The 26,366-nt window shown below is 37.5% G+C and overlaps 1 non-coding gene across 1 annotated transcript; it reads right to left on the minus strand.

The window, feature by feature from the left end:
* Nucleotides 1–6,242: 6,242 nt before the first annotated feature.
* Nucleotides 6,243–6,349, minus strand: LOC145151748 (small nucleolar RNA R71). The gene has a single exon (XR_013732305.1). It is a non-coding gene; the product is annotated as a small nucleolar RNA R71 (small nucleolar RNA).
* Nucleotides 6,350–26,366: the final 20,017 nt, after the last annotated feature.

A 26,366-nucleotide genomic window follows, 5' to 3' on the forward strand; every position in this document is an offset into this window, starting at 1 on the left:
AACTTGTATGGAAGACCGGGATTTGGCCATCGGCAGGAAATTACTTGTAAGACTATGATTTGGCCCACATCACTAACTTATTTATGTTTGGTATGTGGTACTTTAGGGAAACTCACTAAGCTTTTGATTACAGTTCATATTTATGGTTTCAGGTACTTCCGGTACTAAGGGGAAGGGTCCGACGTGATAGCAGAACATTCTCCCTTCACTATTTTCTGCACATTTTGATATTGTTACTCTGATGATTTGACATTGTTACTATGTGATGGTTTTTGGAACAATTTGATGACTGTAACTCTTGTTTAAAAATGAAAATTTTTATCATGTTTTTTGGGCTCTTACACATACTCTGCTCAGAACTTTTCAACAAATTGCTCCCAGCTCACCGCATTTTTCTCAGCACGTGAATAGTTTTTAGTGACAAAGTTCCACCAGTCTTTCGCTCCCAAACGAAGAATATTTTGTGTATATCTAAACTTCAGGTTATCCAGACAAGCACAAGTGTAGAAAAATCCTTCCACGTCTGAAATCCACCTCATGGCAATAATTGGGTCCTTGACGCCATCAAACTCTGGGGGTTTGGTGTTGTTGAACTCTCGGTAAGATATTTCCTTGTCTCCAGACAGTGTTGCAGTAGTAGCCGCGACGACAAAAGTACTACCGACGACAACATATCGTTCATCAAACAGGGTTATTAATTCAATCTCAATAGATTCGAACATTTCTGGAATCATCTCCCTTACAGCTGCTGATATCGCCGCCTCTATCAAATCACGTATATCAATCTGGCTTGGACCCGACCCGTCCGACCCCGTTCCAGAACCAGAACCATCGCTCTAGTGATCATCACCATTCTTCAGATATAAAATGGGAATAAATTATTATGAATGTATAACTCATAATAACATTCATACCCTTTCTAGTTCCTTAGTAACTTTGTGGCTTTTCTTGATTCCTGTATGGATCCTGTGTTACATGGGCCTAATCACTCACTTTCCTAGATTTTCTTCCAGGATCCTCTATCCGTACACTCGTACCATTAGAAGTCTCTGCTAACATCAATAGTCACCTTGTGTATGTAAGTCGTACGTAATCCAGGATTGGATAGACAATCAAAAAAATGATTTTACCCTAAGCCCACAACCAAAGAAGGAACAGGAAGTAAGGCTGAATTAAGCATTATAAGGCTATAGAATTCTAGTTAGATACAACTCTAAAGCATACACTTAGTAACTATATAATATCAGCACAAGTTTCAAGTAGCACAAAAAAAAATTCTCTAAGGCTACAAGGCATCCTAAATATCAGGCAACTCTAACATGTAATTCTTGAAAAGATCCTTACTCCTTATACCAATATGCATTTATAATAATTCATATATCAACAGATATAAACCATATGTATATGTTGGGAATCACTTTCCTTTCTAAGCTCTGGCAGACTGTACGTATCACATCCTTTTCCTTGTATAAAATTCCTTTTCAAAAAGATTTGTAAAATACTCAGATCCTCAGTTTGAGCCTAAAATCACACGAGTGTTCATCCAATTCTCTCAAACCAGGGCTCTGATACCAACTTGTTCATCCAAAAGCCCATGTTTTTAATAGATAATTGTCATACATTTTATTAAACATAAAAGAGAGTTTTAGCGGAAGTCTAAAAACATTATTAATTCATCGAAGCAAGTACAATCATGTTGGAGCCTTTCCATGATCAGAAGAACAACCTGAAATATAGTTATTCAACTATTGTAAGATGAGGCTTAGTGAGTTCCACAAGATACCATATACCACAATACATATACATGCATACAAACAATGACTCACGACCTTTCGCCCCTCTATCGATAACATGTGTCTAGACTCCTGGCCTATTGTCGTTCCGCCTTTAACACAAGTCTATAGACTCACGGATTGAGATTGTTCCACCGTCAACTCTTCACATAACCATAACGAATAAATCAAGTATATTGCATTTAAACACATATAGACCGTCTTATCTCATATATCCTAACATATATATATATATATATATATATATATATATATATTGTTATACATAGTATAGTGCGACAACTCACCTAATTACGATAAGCACAACAAGTGCGTATCACCCAAAATTTTATTGTTTCTTGAGTATTTATTGAAATGATAGGATTATGAAATGAAACCATGCATTTATAGTATTATATGAAAGCTACCCGACAAAAAAAACCTTCCCTTAGCAACTAAGGATATTTACCAATTACCATAATAATGGATTCATAATTATTTTATAGATACATGTTTGATAATTTATAATGTTTTTATCCAATAACCTCCTAAATGTAACCATTAATTACCATAACTTGAAGTTAAATTTTAATATGTTTCTATACATAAACCATATATTCTAAACTTATATAAATATATATTTATATTATATACATATACCTTTCTTTTTTTTAAGAACCAAACTAAAATGAATTAATAAATTTTATAATACGATTAATTCATTTTAATTGGTACACGCGTATGTATTTATCAAATGCATGTAAGGATTACTTATATTTATATACATATTTTGGTAAAAATAATATAAATAAGAAATATATGTTGATAAATTTCAGATCAATATAATATTGGAATACAAAATATTTTCCGATATAATGGGTGTTATTTTATGACCTATATAATTTTATAATTTATCATTGACACCGTAAAATATAACAGGTTAATTGTTGTCGAAAATATGAGTGTTGCAATATTCTGATATATTAATACATATATTTGATTATGTCTTTACCAAACGCGATTACAAATAGGCTTAGAAATAAGCGCGCGAAAAGTCCTGTCAACTTATGAGCAGATTAACACATTTAGAATGTACGCCTCAGCGTGATTCCAAAAATATAAACTTCGTCAAAATCCGATCTATCATGGATGAGATATAGTTTTTACTATATATAGAAATCAACCGTGTATGAAAAGTTAAAACATCGAAAATTACGAAGAGAACGGTTGATTTCTAGCGAATGTTACCAAAAGGAAAAACATAGTAGTTCTCAAAGTAGGAATTTTGAGATTGAGAACGTCAAAAACGGAACCCGTATGAGAGAGATGATTTTTGCAAAATTATCACGGGTAGAAAATATAGGCAAAATTGAAAGTTAGAATTACCTTAAACGAACAAAAAGAAAGTTGTAGTACACATCGATACCTACGCATGGATATAAGAATAGTCGAAAACGGAGCTCATACGCGGGAGTTACAAAATTTAGAAAATTGAGTTCTCGTCGTGCACACACCACTGTGCGTCAAGCTCAACGCGTGTTTCTGACGTCTAGACCCGTCAGAATATGGGTAACGTAGCGCAATGTAGGGAAGACACGTGACAACTCCCTTATGTAGCCACACACAGAGGACGTGCTGCGGGCGCTCCAAAACCTTCTATAAATAGAAAACTTAAGTAGATCCATACTGCACAACTTTCAAATCCATTCTCTCTTGAAATTCGAGCTTTCCTTTCCTCCCGGGCGGTTCTCGAGCTTCCGACGGTCCAATACTTTACTTCGGGTATTCAAATCACGCTTCAATGGTGAGTTCACGGCCCCACATTTACGATTTTCAAATGTTTTATGGGGAAGGGGGGATACATGTTATAATATTCACTATTTTATAAATATTATTAATATTATAATATTAGTGGTATAACTATGCCTAGAAAGTTTGGATAATATTATACCTGGTAGATACCCTGCCCAACTTTTTATATAATATTATGCCTAGTCGTTACGCTGACTAAACTTTGGTGAAAACATTATACCTAGTCATTATGTTGGCTAATATTTGTAACACCCTGTTTCGAATCGTTTCATAATTCGGGGTCGTGACCCGAAGACCAGTTATCATAAGGATTTGGCCCTTAGGGGAAATAGAGATTTAGATCCCTTTGGATGTGGGTAAGGTAGATTAGGTGATCCGAGAGTTCGGTTGGTGCTTTGGAGCCCAAGGGTATAACTGTAAAGTGATAGTAAGAGCCTTTTATGAATTATGGATTTAAGTTCGGTAAGTTTTAAGGCAAAGGAGAGTTGATAGGTGATATGTGCATATCTACATATATATTTTACATCATATATTAATATTTTTAGCTATATTTATGCTTATTATAGAACAAAAGGTACTTATTATGTTTAATATCTATAATGTAGCGTAAAAGGCAACAAGAGGAAACAATAAGGATGTTGCTGGAAAGCTTGACCCCTCGTCAGTATTTTGAAAATATATCATGACTCGTAACTTCGATTGACGTAATTCAAAATGATTTGAAAATTAGACACACTTTCGGACAACTTTCATGTTTTGAGAAAAAGCTGATTCTCGATAACCACTATGTGGTGATCCCACCATGACGTGGTGAATGTAATCTTCGCGATTCTTGACACTGAATTGGAGAATACGGGATAAACTCGATGACCACGACTTGGGGGGCCAAATTTTGGTAACTATATATATATATATATATATATATATATATATATATATATATATATATATGTCGGAAAGTAGGTCGATTCCAAAGGAGAAAGCGTTGAAGGCTACGACTATTAATGAAAAAATACCCTTCCAAGACCCCTTTGAGGGCAGAAATCAACTAGAGATCAAAGGATAAAGAGATTGGAGCAAGGATTTGCATCTACACATTCGGTTTGCCTAGTTTAGTCATGTTTAGTCTAGTTTCCATTATGATTATGTGTTTTCCAGCTGTGATTATGTGCTTAAAACCCTTGCTTTCGTTTAGATTAGATGAACTCCTAAATACTATGTGTTGATTTCTTGTTTGATGGATTGATGAAGTTAATTTTAGCTTTAAATATTGTCTGATAAATCTAAACATTGCTTGTTAAAATATCTATCTTTGTTTCCTTGTCTCAAGATTGTGTAGTTAAACTGTAGTTAATTGTATGAAGTTGATTTACCTAGTTATTTATGACCATTAAATTGCTAGAGCTAGAGATTGACCATATCCTTGTATAGGTGATAAGTTAGTTGCTTAAATGTGTTAAAGAGCAGTATTTGATCATAATGTTTGCTCGATTACTAGACTTGACCAAAGAATAGTAGTCTGTAGATTCTATCATTCAGAGTCCAAATTACCTTTAAAATCAATTTAGTATCCTTAACTTGCATGATCATTGGGGTTAAAGTTGCTGATTTGACTTATGCTAGTTAGTCTGACCAAGATGACTAGTAACTTTTCTTTGGTAACTAACGGAATTAATCCATTGTCTTGAAATCAACCATAGGAAAAAGGAAGGATTCGAAGCTAAACGAGAGTATCTTTTATTCTTGGTTTTAAATCGTATTTTTAGTCATTAATTAGGTATTTTAGTTTAAGTTTTTCTGAACTTGTAAAATCAGATAAAACCCTCACTTTTAGTTGTTTTTTCTTAGTTTAGCTTTTATTAGTTATTTTATTAATTAAATATTGTTCCCTGTGATTGACACCCGACTTACTTGAGCTATTTTATAATCTGACTAGGTACACTACCTATAACTGCATAGTTAGTAAAAGTTTGTTATGTTATAAATTTAAAGCTAGATAGGTAATATCTTTTGCACACATCAAGTTTTTGGCGCCGTTGCCAGGGAATGAATTATTTGATTATTAGTTTAATTGCTTTTAGTTATTCGATCCTTTTTGTGGAGTAAAAACCACAAAAAGTTACTTTGGTTGCATTCGTTTATTAGTTTTTTTCTGAGACGCAACCACGTCGTGGTTATCTTCACCACATCGTGGTCTCGCTTCATTTAGTTTTTCGTTTATTTGTTTTTTGTTCCTTTTATCCGTGCTTTTCTAGTTTTGTTTTAGCAGGAAATATGGTGGACATCACAACCATGTCAATGGAAGAGTACAAGCGACACATAAGGAACGACAACAGATGACGTCTTGATCCACCAAAAATCCCAGCCACGACAAAGTTTGAACTTTCGGGGCACATTCTCAATATGTTAAGGAAACTACCTTTTTATGGGAAGGAGCACGAGGATGACTATGAGCATATAGAAGAGGTCGTAGAGGTTTCACATTATTTTAATGCACCAAATGTGAGTAATGATGTGGTGGAACTTCGGATTTTACCGGGCATATTGAAAGGTGAAGCTAAAGAATGGCTAAAATCACATCCCTTTGGAGCAATCACGACATGGGCTGAATTTAAGACTGAGTTCATCAACCAATTTACCCCTCCTTCAAAAGTGGTGAAGCTTAAAAGAAACATCCAGATTTTTCAACAATTAGAAAGAGAGTCGCCATATGGAGCTTGGGAACGTTACAAGAGATTGTTACAACATTGCCCTCAACATGACTTCAATGTGCAACAAGAAATCTCAATATTTTATGATGGAGTCAATGTGTGCACTCGCCAACTTATAGACTCGCAAGGGCCTATGACAAAGAAGGATATGACAACAAATAAATATTTGATTGAAGAATTCGCTAAGAATTCAAGAGAGTATCACAGCTCAAAGGAGGATGTCACCAAAGGAAAATCAAGTAAAGATGGAGGTCAAGATGCTATTAGTGCAGTTATTGCAAAGCTCGATGCAATGCAAGAAAAGATCACAAAAATGGGAGGATCAATTCAAGATAGATGCGGAGCTTGTGGAGGACCCCATTCTACAAGGGATTGTGAGTTAGGTACAAGAGAGGTCGAGATACAAAAGAAATTCAACAACTAAAGCATGATCTCTACCAAATAAAACAAGTCCAATCGGAGAAAATATCTGCTCTCGAGTCAATGTTATTTGGATTCATGGGAGCTAGCAAAAAATGACATGATGCTTCAGACACAATACTTAGAGAACAAAAAGAATCCAATTTAAGTATATGTATGCAAGTTGGGCAATTAACAAGGATTGTACAAGAAAAGCTACCGGGTTCACCATCACAAAAAATCGAGTCAATCCAAAACGCTCAATTCATGGCCGTTAATTCATAAGAAGAAGATGAATTGGTGCATACGGAGGACCTTGAAGAGCAGTCTAATCAGTCGCTCGAAATAAAAACGAAAGAAGAAGAAGAGTGTCGTGATTCTGATCAGTCACCACGATGTGGAGGCAATAGGCCACATCGTGGATGATAAAAAATAATTATGATTTTTCAGTCATTAAGCCATATCGACCACCTCTCCCTTTCCCATCTCGTGCCAATGCAAATCTGGTGAAACAAGAAAAGACGAAGTTCCATAACCATGATGAATTTGAACACGTGAAGGAATAAGAGTGGGAAGAATGGGAGGAGCCTTTACCCAAAGAGCAATTGGAAAAAGAAGTGAATTATTTGAAACCTCTAGTTTCAATGCCTATGATTTTTGAGGTGTTTGCTTTTACAAGGCTACCAGATCAAGTCACAAAGACAGTTGAATAAAAAGAAGAAGAATATGATGAGCACCATTCTGACAAGAAAAACCCAGAAAGAGACAAGACAAAAGCTAAAGCCATGGTAATGAAGAAAGAACCCAAGCGAAAGCACAAATAAGATGTCAACCCAACAATGTAAGAGAGCTCGAAAAAGACATTCAATAGAAGGGTTTCTTACAAACGAACAAGGCTCAATATGATGGAGAATGGGGAGGTTACACTTCCACCTGATGCAACGTAGAAGGGAAGGAGTCCAACTCACAACTCTTAAAAAAAAGCACTTATCGGGAGGCAACCCGATGTTTTAAGAGTTTGAAATTTCTTTCTTTTTTGAATTCTTTTTTTTTGTTTTTTTTTTGTTTAACTAAATGATTATGTGTTTCTCTAGTTTTTGATCTTATTTTGTAGTGTTGAATGAAAGTAAAGCAGTGAATGAGCTTAACTGTGAATAGTCGGGAGATATAAGAAGACTAGAACCTAGAAACCGCATTTTTGAATAAGTGTGGGGTACATAACAGGAAGAGTTTTGAAGAAAAACATTTTGTGAACATACCATGAAGTGGTCATCATTCCCACGCCGTGGCAATTTAGATTTTTGTCTTGTCTCACTCTCCCTAGCCCTGGCTATCATGTCTTCCAGCGTCTTGCAGCTGGATCGGCTAACAAACTGCCGAATACCACTCCTCAGCATCTCATGGTACCGGGATTTCATCATCTCCTAGTCTGCCACATACTGCGGAACCAGAAGTGCCCTCTCCCTGAACATAGCTGTGATCTCAGCCACCATCTCAGTATCTGACGGAATTCCTGGAACTCTCGCGCCTACTACTGCACCTCAATCACCGGTGCAAACTCGACTCGGAACCTGGTCGAGAAATCACCCCAAGTCATCGAATCAATAGCAACATCATCTCCCATAGCATGGCCTACCTCCTCTCACCAATCACATACCCGATCCTTCAAGAGGCAGAAAGCTAGTCTGACCTTGTCCCCCTCGGGACAACGGCTGGTACAAAATGTGTTAGCAACATCTTCTAAACACCTGCTGCTCGCAATGGGATCCCTCGCCCCATGATAATATGGCGCTCCACATGCCCGAAGTTCTCTTAAAGCCAGAGAGCGCGTCCCAACCAAAGCCACAATCTCAGCGCGAAAGGCGCTCAACCTCTCATCAAGAATCTCCAGAATGCCCTTCTTGACCGAGCCAAAAATCACTGAAGTCTGCTCAAGGAAATTGCGCGTAATCTCAGACGAGATGAACTCCCTCGTCTGGTCATCAAGTTGCCCGACTCTAGAACGTGAGATGGAGCCCTCACCAATACCGGAACTGCCAACTGGTCTGCCTCGCAATACCACCATACTGAAAATACACCAATGCAAACTATCAGATTACGCATCAAATATATATATCGGGGAAATCACAACTCTACAAGCTCCATGGCTTTATTGTAGCCGTCCTTGAATCGGGTACAAATCCTCTGCTTCCAGTAGTACGAGCCCATACTACCTTCGACATCTATCCGTACTTTCCTCAAGAAGTGCCTTAACTCAGCCAAGTTACTCTATATCCAACAATCTTCTCACAAATAAGGCTCCCAACACTAAATCTCATCCTAGGTTTTCCTAGGGAAAACTCCACACCGCTATCCGCCATCAGCTGCAGAAGGAGCTCCCGCTAACTTCCTGTAACTAGTCCACGAATACAGTTACATATTACCAAAAACTAGATAATTCTTTGAATGAAAGGTCTCACACTACAACGGTTGGACTCAAACAAGAGCTGCGCAATAGAGTTAAAACCTAACCCTCTAAAACTATTTACTTCCCATAATATGTAACTTTAGCATATCTGTTTACCAGTTAGCTGAAGTTAGTTATAACTCCTAAAAGCACAAAGCAAGGAGAATTCGAGCATCAAGTAATCATAACCAAGAATAACCTAATCAGGCCATCCTATTACCGAATGTTTAGTACTAGCATGCAAATCTATAAGCTCATATAGCAGGCATACAAAGACATCTCTCCTAGATTCTTAGCCCTAAACTAGCATGCGATCATAATTCACATTCACAATTCAAAACATATCATAACATGTATGGGTATTTTGGGAAAACTTACTTGAGTTCGGCTGATTACACGCACCACACCCTTTCTTATTTTAGAAAACTTTTTCTTAAATATGTTTATCTTTTAAATTTTTTTACCAAATCCTTAGTTTGATTTTAGACACCCTGAGAGTGTGCCCGAATCCCTCAAACCAAGGCTCTGATACCAACTTGTAACATCCAAAAAAATATGGTCTAAAGAAATTGTTTTTATAATAAGTAAAATAGTATTTCCAATGTCACCCATACATCTCAACAAAACCAATGTATCAAATGTTATCAAAATCAGAGTAAATATCAAGTGCGGAATCCCATTGGTGTGTGTGATGCAGTCAATACGAGCTCTTCCCCTTCGAACCGGAAGTACCTGAAACATAAACTGAAAACCATAAGGACAAAGCTTAGCGAGTTCCTCAAACTACCACATACCATACATACAATAATCATATAACGGTCCCCGCCCTATCATCAGGCCCCGCCTGACATCGGACCCCGTCTGACATTGGGCCCCGCTCGAAAATAGATCGGACCCCGCCTAACATGCATATAACTGGTATATCAAATAATCACATACACATGCAATAATCACAAAGATCCATATCATACAAATGGTCATCGGGCCCTAGCCCGATAAGCATATAAACACATACGCATGCAAGAGTCACGAAGACAACTAGCATACTAACAAAGCATAAACATGGGCTAACATTGGTGCCTTCGACCTGCAAAAGCATGTGAGGAAACTCACCTCGAAAGCTAAATGATAGCTGAATATGTCTCAACTCCAAAAATCAGCTATACCCGACCCCTAAAACAAAATAGTTCCTTAGATACAACTCAAAACACCTCAAAACCCCTTAAAGGTCAACTTGGTCAAAGATAAAAATCAAAGGTCAAAAAGTCCCTGAAGGCCCAACACGCCATGTTATCCTTCAACATGTCGTGTTTCTTTACCAACTTCAGATCGAGGAAAAACCAAGCCAACACGCCGTGTTTGCCAACAAACACACCGTGTTCACTTAAAATCCAACAACTTAATGCATTAAGTTGTATTCAACGAATCTGAGAGATCCAAAACTCAGATCTTGACCAAAATGAAATCTAGAAGGGTAAAGTTTCCGAATTTACCCATAGGGACCACCGAAATGGGTTTAAAACCCAAACCTTATGCTTAAAAAAGTGAGGGCATAATCATTAAGCACTTAATCATCAAAGACCCCAAAATGCAGATCTGATCCCTTAAAGCTGAAAGGCCACGCAAAGTTTCCAACTTTACGCTCATGCATGACTAGGAGAAGCTGAAATGCTCAAAAGGGACTCAATGAAGGACTTAATGAATACATGAAGCCCTTAAGTCCATAAAGTTGGCACCTTTATGCCAAAAGAGTGCATGTAGACCTTAGATCTGAAAGAATAAGCATTTGGGACGTCCTAATCCCCAACATCTACCCATCCATGGCTAAAAGCATACAATCTAACCCAAGATGAGATCTAATCAACTAACAAGCTGGGTGAGAACTTGATACCTCAAAAACTTGGCAAATAAGATGGTGGTTCTGGATCCAAGTCCTCTTCTTCAATCCAAGCAACTCCTAGCTTCTTTAGCTCCTTCAAAAAGCATCAAAAATGAACACCCAAGGTTCTCCACAAGCACACAAACTCAACAAAGGAAGAAAATACTCGATTTTAGGGTTTCTAGATAGAGGAGGCTGGTAAGGAGGCCAACCAAGGGACTTAAGGCCTTTAAATAGGGTGCAACACCCTAAAAATTAGGGTTTCCTTCCTAACTGCCAACACGCCGAGTTGAGACATACCAACATGCCATGTTGGTTCATTAATCTCCACGGCCAAAGTTATCTCTGTTGGGTTATGAGCATTCTAACACTCCTAAGTGTACATGCAACCCTAAATACCTTGGATCTATGTTTTCTCTATTATACATACAATTATGAACATCCAAGGTATTATCCTAATCTAGCATACAAAATAATAAATATAACAAGATAGAATACATACCTCTTTGATGTAGAATGTCTTCATGAAGCTTGAGTGCCTAGTACCCCAAGTGTGACACCTCAAATGGTTCACACAACACCAAAATACACTTGGAATAACTTGAGAGAAACTTGAACACTCCTTGAAATCGTCTAGCCCTCACACTCACACATTAGTGCACGATTTCTTGAGCCATGGGATTCTTTTATATGGTGGCTATTAGGGTTACACCATGTAACTCATAACTTTACCCATTCCTTATGCTCCATGGATTTTAACCTCCATGGAGTATCCATGGGTCACCCCATGGACTTAGTCCAACATAAGGAATCTTGGATCACAAGCCCACATATATAAGAATGAATGATTTACACAATCAACCCATATATTTAATTAGTCTCCTTTTGATCACTTAATTAATTCCAAATTAATTCTTGATCAATACTAATTAAATAACCTTATTAATATATTAGAACTTATAATATATTAACCAACCTTAAGTGTTATTTCTCTCATTATAGTCTATCCAAATGCATGATGCCATGCAACCCAAATGGACCATGCCGGGTCGGGTCAAGTCTTACCAATTATAGTTATGGACTTAGACATTAATCCAACAGTCTCCCACTTGGATAAGTCTAAAACTATTATTGCGTATGACTTCAGGAACCGATCAGCAATCGTAGCTCTCAAAAGCTTCTGTCGAACTCTGACCTTGTCGATGAACTCTGACCTTTGTCAATGACTTGTCCATTAGATAAGGGATCATATATTCCTCCATTCTAGATATCATATGGACTGAGACATGGATTATCAATCATTCTCTCTGTCCATTTGTTGTTTCCCGATTTCCGATTCATGATGACTGACTGATTGAACAAATCAAATCAGTCCTGGCTTGGCCAAGCACTCACATGTATCATCGAGGGGCCTACAGATATCGCTTTTATCCCGAAGGTAAAAGGAATGGATAAACTTCGACTCATATGGCTTGTTCTACTACTTGTTGAATCATACACAAAGGCACGTTTTATAACATCGAGTTACCAATGCGTTTTCGTGCAATCAATGTATAACCAACTCATAGTAACAACTCATATCTCTAGGTTTGAAGAATATAAGATATTATCGTCTCATGATCACTCGTGATAAAATCCATGAAGTGATTCAAATGAGCGCGGGTTGAATCCAATACTCAGAACTTATGAGCACTCATGAGTGTTGTAGCACCACTTTGTCCACCAACTTGGACCTCTACAAACCAACCCATGACAGTCTTGATTCATATCTACTTCCAACATATGACCGACTGTGGATGGTTTGAATAACTTAATCATTCAGGAAGAGCGACTTAGTTATTCTGGAAGTCAAAACATGCAAAGTGAAACACAAGAATAAATGAATCAAATATGGTATCAAACCCTATGAATATAAATAAACACTTTTATTTATCACAATACTGATTACTCATTATTCATTGTTTCGGTTTTATCAACTTTATACTTGAATTTAAAACAATAGTTGTCTCATGCTCCAAGCATGTACACTATGTTTTTCTTAAACAATAGCTTTGTCATACACCAAGTATGCACTCTATGTTTGTCTATGATCCTTACTTTGTAAAATAGATCAATTGAACATCACTCCAATGATCCTCTTTTCACAGTCCCAAATCCTTACTGCAAATGCAAGAATTCCAAATTCATGCCATTTACTGAAATCTGTTAGATTCTAAACTTATATGCATTGATCCTCTTAATGATTATGCACGAAGTCAGAAAGACTTGACAACAATCATTACAGAGCATTCCAAAGGAGATCAGCTCCTTGGAAACATCCTTCTTTCATTAAGTTTCCTAATCTTACACAGATTGAATAATTTCTAACTTTGAAACATTTCCATATTCCATTTTGACTATCACTTCTGAACAAGAGTTGCCTCCTTACAGATTATGTCAATATGGTCCTTCCAGAATTAACATTATACTTCCAACTGTCCTTGAGCAACCAATCTTTGGTAAACCTTAGATTGTCCTCGACAATTGCTTAATCATTTTAGTCATATCCAATTCTAGACCTTTTCCCTTCATAATGCCCCAGGCATTTGGAAAATTTTAGAAAGGATGAATATAGCACATGTAATCGATCCTATATCCGAAGCATATGGGACACGATTCATGATGTCTCACATAAAGACTAAACCAGTCTTTTGCTATAATATGTCCATTTCAATTTGCCAAGTTCTCAAAATTCAGATTATGAAAAGGGATGCCGTAATCATAATCGAATTTTAGAACGCAAATAATGGACCCATATATAGAATTTCCTTATGTTGATCCATTCCAACATGAAATTCATATATATATCCTTGACTAAATACGATTAAAATCTCAATCTAAGCTTTTAGAATTGAAATGAAGTATAATTTCCTCTCCCTTAATTATAGCAAAACAACTTTTTCAACCCCTGCAACCTCACGAATTGAAACTTTTGTTTTCTATAATTAACATTGTTAACTTGCAACCTTTGTCATAATTATCATGCTCCCACTAACATGATGATTATTAGCATAACATTTATGCTCCCACTAGCTTTGACATGTACTCAGAAATCAGCTGACTTTCTTACCAAAGTTCAGATTTCTGATACTAGATTGTTTTGATAAAACTTTATCAAAATCATACACCTCTCTTAGATAGCTCACATGTGTGTCTAAACAATTTTAGAACTATGAAAAGGGATGCCGTAATCATAGTCTCAATTGTTTAGACCTTTGCCACTTCTCACAAGTCCATGTTAGTGTGCCGGTAAACCACACACGCTCCACTAACGACTTTGAGAATGCAAATATCACAATTGCTATCTAGCTAAAATCTACTTAGTGAAAGTGTTTCCTCACCATCATTTTCATGAATCGGAGAGAAACCTTATGACACTTAGATTTAATAGTTTATGTGTTCTTATCCATGTGGATTTGTCAAAACCATAATCACAAGACAAGGTTAGTGACAAATCCAAACTCATATTGATTAAACTTGTGCAATCTTAAATTCTTGCCATTTGGCAGCTCAGGTGCCTGCCATTGCTTCCAAGTAGTTGTGCAACCAATTGAGAACTCTCAGAACTCCTATGCAAAGCCAACTTGAATAGGCACAAAAATTTCAACACGATAGGTTATAAACCTCAAGTCGTGTGCTAGTGAAGGACGTTAGGTTTTATTCTTGATTAAGTCTTGAAACTTTCAAGAGCTTTAAGACTCCCACTGTCCTCTTGACATATAAGACTCCCTTGTCAAATATTCAAGAGATAGTGCAGATTCTTTATCAAGACTAACACTTTACACAATTGGCCTAAGTTGGTCTCTGTTTTATCCAAAACATCACAACTTACCAATTTCAAATGTACAAGAGTAGATAACCTTTTACTCTTACATTTGACTAGTGTTAAGAAACCCTCTTTAAGATATGTCACTCAAGTTACAATCTTGGAGTATGACTCTAAGAATTGTTTTGGAACGAAGTATGACTCATCTTTTTGATTTAACCATTTCAACAATTCATGACTCCTCTTCTTAGTCATAAGAATGCACTAAGATGACTTTAGAGGACCAATTGTGATATGGTATCTTAATCATTAAGATGATCATAAACATGATACTAAAGTACTCTCCCATCTTTTCAGATTTGAGAAACTTTTATCTTTCTGCCATTCTTTGATTCTTCTTATTCGTTCTGTCTCACATTGAAACTTCTCCAATGCTACAGACTTATACTTAAACTTATAAGTATAACCATATTTACTGAACTTAAGTAAATCATGACGAATAGTCTTCTTGATCTTTTGTGGTGGACTTGACCAGTGCACAAGAATGTGTACTCCATCCCTTAGTCCTTTCCTTATTCACATAAGGAATTAGTCTTAATTTTCCAAGCTGAAAGTTCTCATTCATCATACTATACAACTTGCATGATTCCAAGTTTCGGACCAATTGAACCTTGGGTGATGAGAATCTTTCCTTATTTGGTAATATTAGACACTACCACAACCGAAAGAATCAAATCCATTTTTCCAATAATGCTATCAATGGAATCTTATAAGCAACAACTTTTCACAAATGCCATTGTAAGGATACTTAAAATAAATAAAATCAAAACGTTTTTCTTTTATTTTAAAACTTTGCGGAAAAACTTATCCTTACAATCCATATGAAAACCTTGTTGTTATCTATTCCTAAGCAATATAAATATCATAACTCTTAAGTAATAGCCCAAAATTCTGATCACCGAACCATGCGATTGAAATCCATCTTCGCGATCAGAATCAGCATGTACTTAATAGAGTTAGACAATGGACTTTACCTGAAGTAGAGCCAAAGTTATTGACTTTAACATCCTTAGGTAAATTTGGCAGCTTCGTAACCAATGCCCCTTCCTTTGGCAATAGTTACCTATGGACCCTTGATAATGGGACTATCTCAGACTTCGCCTCTCTCTTTACCATTGGTTCAACCGAGTTGACTATGGCCGATCCCTTTCCATTGGGAAGAGAGAGCTTTACTGGATATCCAATGTCATCATTGTCAATGTCCATAGCGTTTTAGGAAGTTGATCTTAGCAAATAGATAAGATCATTAAGGGTCTTGTCTTAGTCTGTTTCACAGGATTCCCAAAAGAACTCACTATGTGACTTAGAAAGTAGTTGAGCCACCAACTTTCTCAAGACTTTGACACCCAACTCTCTCGGCTTGTCAATATGTGACTATATCTCCAAGATGTGATCACACCTAGACCTTGCCTTGCCAATAGGGCTTGAGTGACCTTAAACTTTTTAGGAACTTGTCAATATTTGAAGGTAGGTGAATGACGATTCACCAATTTCCACCATGAAAAACAAAATAATTTATTAGGTTTTAATTGGATTTGAAAGTCATAGATCTTTGAGATTCATTGAGCTGTTCAAAGGCATGTTTCAATCTCGAGTGTGCCCTTCAGGTTTTGTGACTGGGATGCCGAGGATCACAAAACAAGGTGTGAATACCCATGCAAATATACTTGGTACCCTTAATATTTCCCCTTAATCAGTGTGTCGGTTAACCACACACGCTCCACCGATACTATGATAAATATTAAGTTACCCTTTGTCTACCTTGTTAAGTCCAGGTTAGTGTGCCGGTTAACCACACACGCTCCACTAACGACTTAAGCAAAGTGCAAAGTGTAATTTCATGGGTTAGCACCAAGTTCACATTTTCCTAAGTAACTAAGATTGGGTATTAATAAGAGTTTAGTTACTTAGTATTTATCATTAATACTTTTAATGAAAGGAGAATTATAGTCCTTGTCCTACCCGTTCGGCTAACGACCCTCCACCAGTCAAGGAAGCGGTGGGTGAGAGTGGACACCCATTAAACTGCCATTTTATAGGCAGTAACCTTATACCCCCCTTATAGACCGGCTTCGTGAATGAGGCCTACTAACGGTAAGACTGACTTTACTCTTATACATATATATAAATATTATTAACTTATAATATTATAAAGTATAAGGGTTGAATTTTAACTTTTAAAATTCTAAGGGCTAACTTGGAATTAAAGTATTCATAAGTGAAAACTTTTCAAATTCCAAAACTTGAGGGCAAGTTTTGAAACTATTCAAAACTAATTAATTCCATAACTTATGAGTTTAAAGTAGTTTTAATTAAAAAAAAAAAAAAAAAAAAAAAAAAAACTCTCAAGTTCCATAACTTGAGGACAAGTTATGGAAGACTTTAAACTAATTAATAAAAAAAAATAACTTTTTTTTATTGTAACTTATGGAACTAATTAAGGTTACACTTTTTTTTTTAATTTAATGAAGAGACTCTTGAACCTCCATAACTTGAGGACAAGTTATGGAGTCATAAAACCATTTAATTAGAACTAGACTCTTCATTTTGTAACCTTTGCCAACTTTTATGAGTTTTATGATTCTTAAATGTGACTTTTCATATAACTTGAGGACAAGTTACAAAAACACACTTTGGAATCAACTCTTAGATTAAAATGGATTGAAAACAACTATTTCACACAACTTTTCTATTAATCTAAGAACCTCATAATAACAAGATAATTCAAATCATCAATCTTCAAGAAATTAGCATGAACATACAAACTAATACAAATCTTGAAATTATGACAATTATCTTAGAAATTGGATTAGCATGAACATTACCACATCAAAAACAAGTTTATAAGTCCAAAAACATCTTAGGGTAATGTTCCTAGTCCAATTCCAGCCAAATCAATCGAATATATGCATCCAACTCGATTTTTCAGCTACTTTTGCAAGTATAACAAGAAAACAAGCCTAGGCTCTGATACCACTGTTGGGTTATGAGCATTCTAACACTCCTAAGTGTACATGCAACCCTAAATACCTTGGATCTATGTTTTCTCTATTTAACATACAATTATGAACATCCAAGGTATTATCCTAATCTAGCATACAAAATAATAAATATAACAAGATAGAATACATACCTCTTTGATGTAGAATGTCTTCATGAAGCTTGAGTGCCTAGTGCCCCAAGTGTGACACCTCAAATGGTTCACACAACACCAAAATACACTTGGAATAACTTGAGAGAAATTTGAACACTCCTTGAAATCGTCTAGCCCTCACACTCACACATTAGTGCACGATTTCTTGAGCCATGGGATTCTTTTATATGGTGGCTATTAGGGTTACACCATGTAACGCATAACTTTACCCATTCCTTATGCTCAATGGATTTTAACCTCCATGGAGTATCCATGGGTCACCCCATGGACTTAGTCCAACATAAGGAATCTTGGATCACAAGCCTACATATATAAGAATGAATGATTTACACAATCAACCCATATATTTAATTAGTCTCCTTTTGATCACTTAGTTAATTCCAAATTAATTCTTGATCAATACTAATTAAATAACCTTATTAATATATTAGAACTTATAATATATTAACCAACCTTAAGTGTTATTTCTCTCATTATAGTCTATCCAAATGCATGATGCCATGCAACCCAAATGGACCATGTCGGGTCGGGTCAAGTCTTACCAATTATAGTTATGGACTTAGACATTAATCCAACAATCTCGACACGCCGTGTTCAGGATTCCAACACGCCGTGTCCCAAAGAAAATATAAACAATTGGGAAAAATAAGTTCATACCAGAAACCAAGCGTTACAATAAAGTTGGAAACTTTATCCATCAAAACATCATATTGATTTAGATCTTAAAGCTTGAGACTTGGACGTAATAGACTAAGTTAGAAAATATGCATTTTTGGTCCCTTTGAGACTTAAAGACTAGATCTTGGTTGGTTGGACCATTCTAATGGATAAAGTTGGAAACTTTATCCATTATGTAGTTATTAGGAACCATAAAAATATCATCTTGATGGGTTTTGATGAATCATTCTTAAGTTGATGTTCATATTATAAGTTTAGATGGATAAAAACGGGTTTTGGGTCCCATTAAGGCATGTAAAGGAGTAAAGTTGGCAACTTGATGGGTTAAGACCTTTTCTAGAGGTTAGATCCGAGTTTGGATATTTGGTCTTAAGCATTAAGTGCTTAATGAGAGTTTTTGTCCCTTTGACGAGTACGTTGGGCATACGTAGCAGTACGCTCATCGTAATGCATGGATCATGTAACCCCCGTTCCAGGTATCGCCTAATTTTTCCAAGTTTTAGGGTTTTATTCTAGGACTCGACGAGTTGGGGAGCTCCAACTCGTCGAGTAGAGATCATTTATGAGGACGCGAGATTTAGATCCTACTCGACGAGTCGGAAGGCCCCGACTCGATGAGTAGGCGCTGTAAAGAAAAACCCTAATTTTTAGGGTTTTCACCCTATAAAAAGGACTTAATCTGGCTCTTGTGGCCTCCCTTACCACTTCATTACCTAGAGAAGAAACCCTAGCCGTTCTTTGCTGCTTCCTTGTGCTTGAGAGGCTAAGTGAGTGTTTTGGTGCAACTTGTTGAAGAAGTTTGAAGGTTGAGAAGCTTGGAACGGGAAGGAGCTTGTGGATCCAACATCTACATCGTTTGGGCTTCCATTTGAAGGTAACAAGCTGTTACCTTGGCCATTCTAACATTAGATCCCCTTTTTCTTAGGTTTAAGGTCATTTTTAGTACATTTGTAGATTATTTCGGGTATTGGCCATGATCTGAAGTTGTTACTTCAAATCTGAACTCCTCTAAGTCCTTAGAGTTATAAAGTCACTGAATTTATCAAGCATTGGTCCTCCTTTTTGGCTTAAACCCATCCCTTAGCTTGGTTTTGTCATTTAAGAGCTTGCATGCACGTAAAGTTTGCAACTTTACGTGGAAACCATGCCCTAAGAGGCTAGATCTGTAATTTGGAGCTTTGGGGTAGCTTAAAAACGTCTGAACACAAAAAAGACTAATGGGACTCATCGAGTTCCTTAGCCAACTCGACGAGTCGGGTAGGGTTTACCCGTTTTCGAGATTCGGAGTGATTTCGGTGAAGGATTAGAGTTTTCGGTCTGCATGAGTTTCGGTCTTCTGGACATAAAGGAACTCGACGAGTTACACAGTTAACTCGGCGAGTTGACGAGTTACTCAGGTAACTCGACGAGTTGAGGTCAACCTAGACTGTTGACCTTGACTTTGACCAGGGTTGACTTTGAGGGCATTTATGGTATTTCGGGATTGTGACAAGTCAATCACACAATGACTATAGGCAGTTGAGTTGGAGTAGAGAGTGGGACTTATCTGATCTTATCTTTTCAGTTCGACATTCACAAGAGGTGAGTCTCCTCACCATACCAATGGGGCCAAGGCCGACATGTAACGCCCGTAGATATGGGCTAGTCAATTTAGAGACAATGAGCGTCAAAAATGACTTTTTTATGGAATATTATTTTGAAGGAATAATCTTAACCAAGTTATAGTATATGTCACAAGGGTTCCGTACATATAAAGAACGCCTAAATCCGAGTTATAACGAAGAAGTTATGGCCCGTCGAAGTTTCGCGACGGTACCGGCACGACACTGTGTGACGTAAATAGTGAATTTATGATAGAGTGATTTTTTCCTTATTAATCTAAACCAAAGTTGTAGTATACGTTAAACCGAGAGTATCCATAAAAAGAGCGCCCAAATCTGACTTCGTATGAGGAAGTTATGAATTTTCTAAGATTTGGCATAATAGTACACGACCCGAAACTCGAATTTTAGTTCGAGTGGTTTTTGGCCTACGAGAACTAAATGGGAATTAAATATCTCATTAATAGGAACTCAACTGTAAAAATACAGACGAAAACGGAGTCCGTATAAAGGAGTTACGAATTTTCGCGGTCATTTAACAGTATAATCTCCTCCTACTGTTAAATTTTAGATCGGTCAAGAATTAGCCGACTGAGTCAAAATGAAAGTTGTAGATCTTATTTTTACCTACGTATGGATATAAATAACGTCGAAAACGGAGCTTGTATGCGAAAGTTATGAATTTTTGAAAATCGGCTGATTTCCACCCTGTGTGCGATGCCACGTGTCAGCACCAGGCGAAACCTTGGAGCCTACGCAACACCACGACGTGGTGACGCTCCAGGAAGCCTATAAATAGAGGTGTCGGGTTCCCTTCATTCCTGACACCTTCCAACTTCTTCCTCTCTCTCTAGAACATCTCTCTAAGCCCTAAAACCCCCCAAAAAGCCTAGGGAACCCCTAGCACGAGCCGGAAGCCCCGGAGCGCCCGACGGCTCCAAAAAGAAGAGCCTTCGGCTCAGAAACTCTGCTTCAGCGGAGCCCGGTTTTGAGAAAAACCCGCTGTAAGTAAGCTACACCTACCCTATCTTTATTAAGACCTTATAATAATTATTTGAGCTATTATTATGGGTTATATAAGTGTCGTTATAATATCTTTTTAACTACTCGCGGTACGGCGAATCTGGTTTAAAGGGCCGCATAGGGTTGTTGGATCAGAAGTGCTATATGCCAAAATGGTCCTGCCCTCCGGTGTTTTATGTCTGGCCCCTGTCTGTGCATAGTAGGTGAAAAGTATTGTTTAACGCTTATATAATAGTAATAATAGCTAGACTATTAATTAGTCTCGTCGAACCATAGACTAAACTCTAGTGGTAATGATACTAGGTTTTGTCGAAAGAAGCTGTTTTAAGTAAACGAAGAGCTGTCCGAGTACCGAGTCACCACCTTATCAGGTGAGTGCATAGTTACTTTCATCTTACACACAGATATGAAGTATTTAATTTAAATTACATGCTATGTGTGCATATTGTCTGTATACTTGTCGTCTATGCTGGGTGAAAGATTTTTATACATGTTTTAAATGATGTAAACTGTATATGTATTTTATATCTACAAAATGTGTTGGGTAAAACATGGGTAGATGAAATAGTTGCTGTGTAACAAAAAAATAAAATGATGAGAGGTGATATAGACCATGAGATAAGGGTGAGAGGTGAACCATGAGAGAAGCCTTTTACCCAAGTGTTGGCCCCGTCATCTAGCAGAGTATGGATGACAACCACAGACTATTCTAGACAGTCCAGTGGAACACTAGCAGGCTCGCAACCTGTAGGTGTTATTTGAACTGTGTATTCACCAGTTGTACTCTAAAAACCCATTGACATGTATTGCGAGTGGATTCTCAGAAACGATACTGTCGATAAACAAGACAAAAACCCATTGAAATGTATTGCGAGTGGATTCTCGGAAACGATATTGTCGATAAACGAGATAACCCTGGCAGCTATGGATTTAGTGTCTGTTGAGCAAACCCTGACAACTATGGATTTAGTGCCTGTTGAGTAAACCTAGAAACGATGGATTTCGTGCCTATTCCTTAGGATAATCCTTAGGAAAGAATGAACGAGGAATAGCTAATTCTTAGGGTAAATCCTTAAGAGTAAAGAAGATAACGGGGATGGGTAATTGGGTTAATTGTTTGATGATTAAACATAATAATTACATTATTGTGGGTTGAAAACCCTATGTACTCACCAGGTTTCCCAACCTGACCCACTCAGTTTATTTGTACCACAGGTGTCGATATGAGGTTACATTACACTGAGGGATTAAGGAGATATGAATCACTAGTGATAATGAATGTAAGTTCTGTTTATGCTTATGTTTCTGTATTGACGATGACATCCCAATATTTTAAAATGAATAAAAATACATTTCTTCGGAAATGCTTTGATAATGTATTTATCATGTTTTTCTGGGAACAAATTCCGCAACACTTTACTTCAAAAGGATAGTCTGGTTTTTAAACAAAGCATAAGCAGAATCGGTCTTTTCTGGCCGTGAAAATGGGGATGTCACAGTTGGTATCAGAGCATTAGTTTAAGCGAACTAGGAATACAGATTTATTTCTAGACTTAAACTTAGAATGCTAAGCGATGATCGTGACGAGTGTGTCTAATAAAATTTAGCAAATACACCTGAATAGACACAAGCACTAGCTTATTTAGGGAAAATGCCTAACATGCCTTTATGTGCTAAATGATTTATGATATGCATTATATGATCGGATCCATGGTCTATTACCGACCGAATTTGAAAACTTTATGTGTTCAGATTTCTAAACGTTTAAATACAGTATTAGAACTGGCATGTAACTTTTCGGAGTGATAGGGAGAATTACACTTTGATCGTAAATAAAATATTCTCTATCTAAATTCTCGTCACTACACAACGAACGTCTAAATTGGATGTATAGATCGACATGGTAAGCACTCGAAGCGGATTCGGAAGCAGTAACCCACAGCTAGAGCCACAAGTGATTGAGCGTGCGCCAGACGTAGCAACCGCACCCGAGCCAATCACGATGGCAGGAGTACAAGTAATGATGCGGATGATGCTGGATCAGCAGATGGAAGAGACAAGGCGTTTATTTCATCAAAGTAAGGACGAACTTATTGTACCAGTACGCCAGACACCCACTCTTGAGGCAACCATCTGGGTTGCTAAGTCTGTCGAAGAAATGATCAACGATAGGATCGCCAACAAGGTTAGAGTTGGCAAGAAGAGGAAATTTGAGGGGTCTTCAAGGTCTAACAAGAACAACATCTTCTCAAAGTCTGGAGGAGGAGGTGAAGCAAAATGGTGTGACAAGTATGGAAGGAAACACAATAGGAGATGCCCTAAGGAAGTGACCTGCTTCAAATACGGGAAGACTGGTCACTATGCCCACAAATGCCCAACCAAGGAAGAAGTTTGCTTTAAGTGTAGTGAAGAGGGAAACTTTAAGCAAGATTGCCCGATGAGAGCTACAAAGCCAAGTGTACCGCTAAAACGCTATGGGAGGTGCTATGAATAAGTGACTCGTTTCAAGTGTGGGAAGACTGGGCATTATGCCAATGTTTGTACATCCAACAAGAGGTTATGTTACAGATGCAGGGACAAGGGGCATATGTCGAAAGATTGCCCGAAGAAAAATGAAGCATCAAGAGCGAATGCACCTCTAAATCCAAGAAGCATCCTTGACGAAGCAACTGACAATGCAATGAATCAGAACTGAGGATTGATATCCGAAGATCGAGTTATGAAGTAGCCATAGTATCGTAGTGGTAGCCTATTATATGCATAGTCTAGGGTGAACTTGAACACCTATGTAATCTTTTCAAGGAATAATATAAAACCTTCGTTTTGTTATTTGGTGTGTTAAATGATTATGTGAAAATTCTTGCATGGTGACTTGGAAAACTGCGAGACAATACTTGGGACAAGTATGAGTAGGTGTGAATGGTAGTAGAGGCCTATACTACCGGAAGCACAGGACTCACGCTTGGATCAGGGAAAGTCACAAGGTTACCAAGAAACTAGTAATCGATTTCGTTTTATTCAAGTATGTCGTTACCATCGTTTCAGTAATGACTAAGAAAATGATTTTTATTCCGACCCTAGTGGTCATATCAAATTGAGTCCGACTCCGATTAGTATGTTAAGTGGTTCAGAGAACCAAGTTCGATGTAGCGTCTGACTTAAGCCAGAAGATTGAAGTGAATCAAAGCGATTAATAGAAGGATCGTGCTCGTTGTTAAAGAAGTTGGTAGCTAGAAACGCTACATGTTGAAATGTGATTGTATCACATTAGAACATGAAGGAAGGTATAGTCTATTTTGGAATTTGACTTTAAAAGACCTGAGTCTAAGCGTTACAACATACGATGAGAGGTCATTAGAACATGACCCATCGGTCTATTGTGGAAATCAAAGGACATATCTTAAGTGCATTAATAAGAAGAAGGAGTCTCCAGTAAGGATCGATAATGTGACATGAAGGTCATGATTGAAAGTCTAACATGAGGTAAACATCGGGTCCAAGATCGAGCACCGCCTACAGTCAAGAAGTCCAAGAGTTAGATACTTGTTCGAAGAAACATAGAGGTTACAGTTATTACCTAGGATGGAGAGATAACATATGGAGTCATTATGGAATCCCTTTCTTGTTGATGATTCTGGGACATAATCATCCTAAGGGGGAGATAATTGTAACGCTCGTAGATCCGGGCTAGTCAAGTTAGAGACAATGAGCGTCAAAAATGACTTTTTGATGGAAGATTATTTTGAAGGAATAATCTTAACCAAGTTATAGTATATGTTACAAGGGTTCCGCATATATAAAGAACGCCAAAATCCGAATTATAACGAAGAAGTTATGGCTCGTCGAAGTTTCGCGACGGTACCGGCACGACACTGTGTGACATAAATAGTGAATTTATGATAGAGTGGTTTTTGGCCTTATTAATCTAAACCAAAGTTGTAGTATACGTTAAACCGAGAGTGTCCATAAAAAGAACGCCCAAATCTGACTTCGTATGAGGAAGTTATGAATTTTCTAAGATTTGGCATAGCAGTGCACGACCCGAAACTCGAATTTTAGTTCGAGCGGTTTTTGGCTTACACGACCTAAATGAGAATTAAAGATCTCATTAATAGGAACTCCACGGTAAAAAGACAGACGAAAACGGAGTCCGTATAAAGGAGTTACGAATTTTTCACGGTCATTTAACAGTATAATCTCCTCCTACTGTTAAATTTAAGATCGGTCAAGATTAGCCGACGAAGTCAAAATGAAAGTTGTAGATCTTATTTTTACCTACGCGTGGATATAAATAACGTCGAAAATGGAGCTCTTATGCGAAAGTTATGAAGTTTTGAAAATTGGCTGATTTCCACCCTGTGTGCGATGCCACGTGTCAGCACCAGGCGAAACCTTGGAGCCTACGCAACACCACGACGTGGTGAGAGGCACCACGACGTGGTGACGCTCTAGGAAGCCTATAAATAGAGGTGTCGGGTTCCCTTCATTCCTCACACCTTCCAACTTCTTCCTCTCTCTCTAGAACATATCTCTAAGCCCTAAACCCCCCCCCCCCCCAAAAAGCCTAGGAAACCCCCTAGCACGAGGCGGAAGCCCCAGAGCGCCCGACGGCTCCGAAAAGAAGAGCCCTCGGCTCAGAAACTCTGCTTCGGCGGAGCCCGGTTTTGAGAAAAACCCACTCTAAGTAAGCTAAACCTACCCTATCTTTAGTATAACTTATGTTTCAATATAGTAATGTTATTAGGACCTTATAATAATTATTTGAGCTATTATTATGGGTTATATAAGTGTCGTTATAATATCTTTTTAACTACTCGTGGTACGGGGAATTTGGTTTAAAGTGCCGCATAGGGTTGTTGGATTTCAGAAGTGCTATATGCCAAAATGGTCCTGCCCTCCGGTGTTTTATGTCTGGCCCCTGTCTGTACATAGTAGGTGAAGAGTATTGTTTAACGCTTATATAATAGTAATAATAGCTAGACTATTAATTAGTCTCGTCGAACCTTAGACTAAACTCTAGTGGTAA

The sequence above is a fragment of the Lactuca virosa genome, chromosome 1 (genome assembly GCF_052849685.1).
Source record: "Lactuca virosa cultivar CGN04683 chromosome 1, Lactuca_virosa_CGN04683_v6, whole genome shotgun sequence".
NCBI lineage: Eukaryota > Viridiplantae > Streptophyta > Magnoliopsida > Asterales > Asteraceae > Lactuca > Lactuca virosa.